Here is a 6000-nt window from a genome sequence, read left to right on the forward strand (position 1 = left end):
TAACGGTACGTGTATTCGAACCGGACCGTTTCGGTTCAGGGCTTTCGGCACGGTGCACACGTGCACCGAAAGGCCGAATGCATTTTGTGTGCGCCTGTGCGGAACATAATACGTGCGTTTCCGCACGAACATATTAAGTGGCGGAAGTCTCCGCGTTCAGCGCAAGTCTTCTGTCAAACATATAACATAATTCGGCCCGCAGAAAGATTTTTATTTACTTAGTTGTATATCCGTTTGATTATTGATGTAAACGTTTACGTGTCGTATCTAAAAGCGCATGTTAAACGCGTGTCAACGCGCTACTTTGTTTTTTCAAAAGTGCGTGAGAGGTTGCACGTCTTTCGTTGCTACGCATTCATGAGACGCACTTTCTGTGACAGCAAGAATAAGGAATGCGTGATCAGATTTTTCATCTGCATATCACGTCAATCATATCATTGTCACAATGCGATCAGCTGGTCGGGACAGAGAAGAGCTGTAACCCGGGCTTACTCAGCTGTTACTCAGCTGCGGAGGGGTTCGTAAGTAAAGTCACAGCTTACATGGACAACACAAGCAAAGATTAGGAGAAACGTGCAAAAGATCAAAGATGGCTATGTATGCAGCTCACTAATCTCAAAATGAGTGTATCATCATGTTGCTTGCCATGCAGTTACACATAGAGCAGTAATATTATTTTTATACAGAGATGGTACATAGCCAATTCAATTCTGTGAGTTAAACAATCCAAAATAAATCAAAACAGAAAATTTTTAGTGGCAAAAATGTAGGCTAATAGTTCATAAATGTATTCAGGAATTGAATTTGTTAGTTCAAGGTTTTAGTAGAAAAAGTTTAAGAGAAGGTTACCTTCTGTTATAAAATAATGTAAAAAATAACTTTGCAGTAGTATTTTATTTATAATTTTTTCATTTTATATATATTTTATCTGTTATATTTGAATAAAGTGTTTAAAAAAGTGTAAACAAATTGTAAAAAAAAGTTAAAAGTAATAAACAACCTGCAGTTTAATGTTTGCATTTCTCCCTTACTGTACCGAAAATGAACCGAACCGTGGCTTCAAAACCGGGGTTCGCACCGAACCGTGATTTTTGCGTACCGTTACACCCCTAGCATGTAGTGCTACCTCAGCAGTCACAACTTTGTTTTTAGCATTTTAACAAATTTGTAATTAATGTGTAATTTAATGTTTTCAAAACATGCACATTGTGTAATGGCTTCCTTTGCTGCTCTATAAACCTAGACTACTAAGGAGACCATGGTGTCTGTGTGAACAACTGATTATTTTGTAGACATCTTTTGAAAATGGGTTTTGACTTCGAGGCTTCCCTACCTGCTCACTACTGCGCATGACTGGTCCCGAAATCGCTATTGCGCAGACTCAAGACCCAAGATGTCAGCGCCATATCGGGACCCTGGCGGCTTCACTTTTCACCAATGGAAGAGAGTGAACAGGCGTCGTCCATCTTTTTTTACAGTCTATGATTGAGGCAGACAGGTAGACATAGGCGTTGCACAGTATTTACAGTTATAAGGCAATTATTATTCCAATAGTGATGATTGCTATTACACACCACGGGGATCTTAATGGTGGGCACGAGCCTGCGTGAAAAAAATGGATTTGGTCGTAAGAGCGTGAGAAATGGGGTCAACTGCGTGTGCCCTGCCATGTAGGAGTATTTTCTCAAGGCCTGCGACTGAGGGTCATATTTCAATTCAAAGGTATGTAACTTACTCCGTTTTTTATTAACATGACTCTGACAAACATGAAAGTACAGTTTGCGTTGGGCACCAACTCCCCGGGGGCCACCATCTTGTTTGCTCAGAAAATAAAAACGTTTCATTCTGTTTAAATACGAACAAAATGACGAAATATACAGCATTTTGCGGTGAGTAAGCAGATGACGCGACATCCCCGCACCAAAATTGCTTGTATTTATACCGACAGATTAGCTTTGTCACATTAAATTAAACTACAGATGCAGAAATGCACTATATAATTACATATTTGTATATATTTAGTTTGTGTTGTTGTCAAATACAATTATAAATTATAACAACAGCATTTTTAATAAAGTTTTATTCTCACACGGTTTCGGGATAAAATTTTAGCTCGCATTGCATTCTGGGTAGTGGCGGCCATTTTAGGGGACGCGGTCGTAAGGATTCACAGCAATAGTACGGGAATAAATGGATCGAATGATGGTCAAGTGTAAATTACATATAAATACAAACTCAACAATGAAGCAAAGTTGCGGTAACGTTACTTAGAGAAAATCCGTACAATCAACGAACTCGAGCTGGCTCCTTATTCGCCTAACTATCCGTTCCACCTTAAAAAAATATCAGAGCGCTTCAAGCGCCTCCCTTGCAATGTCATTGGCTGTTTATTTAAAGGAACAGTAACCACAACAATTTGAGACTGGGGCTGCGTCCGAAAACTTAAGGGAGTGACTCGTTGCCTCGCTGCCTCATGAGGAAATGACTTCGGAGGCAGGAAATAACTTCGGAGGCATGAAGGCAGCTCAGAGAAAGACTTTCGGACACACTTCAAAGGCAGCGTGTTTGAAATATAAACAGAGAGCGCCTTTGTCACACTAATCACATATTTGAAAACTACAATACTAATTTCTCGCTAGAAATGCAATTAAAAGGTGTAAAAAGTGAAAATGTACCTTTATTTACACTACATTTGTGCTCCAGTCGCTTCCTTGGCCGCCATTTTATTTTTTCGAACTAGACTCGACCACCAATCACATTCTTATTGTACGCCCACGCATAGGTATCTCAGGAGACAGGAAGTAAACCTAACATTGAACATGCCTTGATGCCTTCCTGCCTTGGAAAGCTGCCTCAGAAGCCAGCAATTTAGAGTTTTCGGACGCAGCCTGGAGCTAGGGGCAACCTTCCGATCTCTCTGATGAAGCCAATACGGAAGTGACTTAAACTGCAATTCATCGATTGGCCGCTTGAGGCTGGCTCCAAAAGGGAGTCAATAGACCTCCATGTTGAAAATGGCCAACTTTACAGTATAAAATAATTTGTTTACAGCCTGGTACAAAAAGTGTTTTTGGTCTGTACAGCTAATTTTGCCCTTCATGAGAACTGTGAGGGGGTTGAATTTTTTTCTAACTAATCTGTTTAAATTATATTAAGCCTTACACTTCTGCACTTGAGTGAGGGGTGAACGGCCACTGCTGTCACTAGAATCGAGCTAGGCGGTAGGGGTGTGTTATAGCATACCGTTCACGATAATACCGGTATAATTTTTTACACGATAAAAAAGTCATATCAATGATATAGCGACGTGATGATGACGTATGGTGCATTTACGTTCCCTAACGTACAGCAACAACAGCTGAGAGCAAGAGCAGCATGTCAGCGACGCGAGTACAACCAAGCTTTAAGGTACGGGAGGAGGAGATAATAGCAGCAGCGGGTGATGTGAAATCATTTGGAAATCATTTTCTAAATAAACGCAACGTATAGTCCAGTCCAGTGGGACTTGTATATGTGTTTTTCTTTTTCAAAACACATTTTTGACTGATGTGACTTATACTCCAGATCGACTTACGGTCTGGAAAATACAGTATTTGGTTTGTAGCTCCACCCACAGATGCGCTCTCACTTTCAGTGTGAAGAAAAAAGAAAACTGACTTTTTCTAAGTATTAATTTACCTTTACAAAATTCTGATATTTGTCTGATATTTTTGCTCAGTTTGCTTATAAGTAACCACCTATTTTTCCCTGTGAAGGATGATACTGAAGAACAGAAAGCGATTGAGATGCCTCCATCTTGGGTAGCTAAAATATAGTATTTTTATAAAACTTAAATTTCCTAACAAATGTCTTTTTAATGAGTTCTCTGTGTTCTTATCACAGGTTTGGAAATGCGTTACCCAGGAGTCATGTAAGTTATCTAGTACAGGAAAGTCAAGCACCTTATCTTCTAAAAGATGCTCTGGTGACCGGACTTACAGGGATCTTGAGCGTAAGAACGGTTCTGTCTTTCATTTTTGGGTTAAAGAATTGATCTACATTACACATTGAATGAATTATTTGAATGTACAGAAAAACTGCAGAACATCAGGCGGGGAAGGAGCGATGCTCTTAAATGTAATCTAACACACACAGATTAAACCCATGTCATTTTTACTGCTAATGCAATGCTCTGTCCTGTCAATCGAGCTACAAGAAAACAAAAGTCTTTATCCAAAATTTACTTCACAGAAATATTTGAGTATTTGAAAAAGGCTTGGTGTATTAAGTTTCTCTTTGTTTAGACCACATTTGCGTCACTTTGTGCTCTCGCATCTGTCCAAAGTCCTGTCACTAGGTAGTAATCTTGCTTATGTTTGTTAAAGATATATGCATTTCAAGCGAGCTGAAGCAAAACAGTCCCTCATGTATAACGGGACAGTTCACCCACAAATGAAAATTCTATCATCGTTTACTCAATCTTAGGTTGTTACAAACCTGTATAAATTTTTCTGATGAACACGAATGAAGTTATTTTGAGAAATGTCCGTAATCAACAATTTGTGAACCCCATTCACTTCTATAGTAGGATAAAATAATACTATGGAAGTGAATGGGGCTCGTGAATGGTTTGATTATGAACATTTCTCAAAATATCTTAATTCGTGTTTATCAGTACGAACAAATTGATACAGGTTTGTAACGACATGATAGTCAGTACAGGTGAGATTTTTGGGTGAAATATACCTCTGCTTTGACACGTGTAGCCTTCTGCAACAACACTACACAAATGCATTGAATTGTTTGTGTGTATAAATGCCGGTTTTTACAATCATTAAGTATTCCTTTAAAATAATTAGGATTATGATTTCTACCATAATGTGTCCTCCGAGCCTTTGCACGCAACACTGCAGAGGTGCGCTCACGAGGACTCTTTTCTCTTTTTGCATGTGTCTCTCGCTCTCGCATGGTTTTCTTGACAGATCAGTTTGAGAACCAGCCGCTATAAAATAATGTGGCTACGTTTTCATTGACAAAACGATAACTAAATTGAAACAATCACATAATGACGACAACTATGACGAAAATCTTGACTTTTTATCTATGAATAAAAACAAGACCCTACGCAGGGCGATCTTATAGACCCTTTTACAGCTCACGTGATCAAATAGCCTGCGCGCGCATTTGGGCAACAGAAGTGCTGTTATTCCCCATTGGTTCTAACGTGGTAGCAACTCAGAAAATTTATTAAAACGGTTTCTCAACATCAAAATGTCCCGTTGTTGCGTTTGGTTGCACTAATATAATATACTAATATACGTATATATGTATCTGGCAACTTTATTTTTGGCCGTCTGCTAACGTCTTTTATCAACTCCACTATAGTACACGGATCTGGTAGCTGTATTGAAAATGCTGATAAAGTCAATTTTTTTAAAATAACTTACTGTTTGTGTTCCTTCACTGTTGATTCTTACGATACTTCCGTTGCCTAAATGCGCGCGCATACGCTGCCACGTCATCATTGTGTACAAACAGTAAAAGGGTCTATTGAATCCAAGTACTATGAGAGCGAATTAAGTGCATATGGTGAAGTGTGGTCTCGCAGTACGTTGATGTCAAATGCTGAAAGTCTTTCATTACGCTGTAATGCTGACTAAAACTTTGGGTTCTCAGATGGTGGAGGAGAAGTTTCACAGAGCCAGTAAAGAAGTGGCTAAAAGGATCGTTATGATGTCGGATGCCAGATCCACCTAAACTTTCATCTAGAGCAGTGTTTCCAAATCCTGGTCCTTGAGTACCCCTTCCTAGAAAGTTTCATATGACTCCTTATTTAAAACACTTGATTCAACTCAACAGCTTGTTAGGGAGACCAGTTAACCATTCTGGAAGGAGGCTGATTGGTTGTTTTAAATAAGGAGACATCTACAACTTTCTGGAAAGGGGTACTTGATGACCAGGATTGGGAAGGACTGATTATGACGAAGATGAAAAGATCCTATTTCATCAAAGCTAAAGAAG

General features: G+C 39.2%; 1 long non-coding RNA gene across 1 annotated transcript; it reads left to right on the forward strand.

Annotated features, from left to right (window-relative positions):
• The first annotated feature begins 1488 nt into the window (after nucleotides 1-1488).
• Nucleotides 1489-3991, forward strand: LOC135749778 (uncharacterized). Its single transcript, XR_010532473.2, has 3 exons — nucleotides 1489-1722; nucleotides 3756-3800; nucleotides 3883-3991. It is a non-coding gene; the product is annotated as an uncharacterized lncRNA (long non-coding RNA).
• Nucleotides 3992-6000: the final 2009 nt, after the last annotated feature.

Source organism: Paramisgurnus dabryanus, chromosome 1 (assembly GCF_030506205.2).
Source record: "Paramisgurnus dabryanus chromosome 1, PD_genome_1.1, whole genome shotgun sequence".
NCBI classification, from domain to species: Eukaryota; Metazoa; Chordata; class Actinopteri; order Cypriniformes; family Cobitidae; genus Paramisgurnus; species Paramisgurnus dabryanus.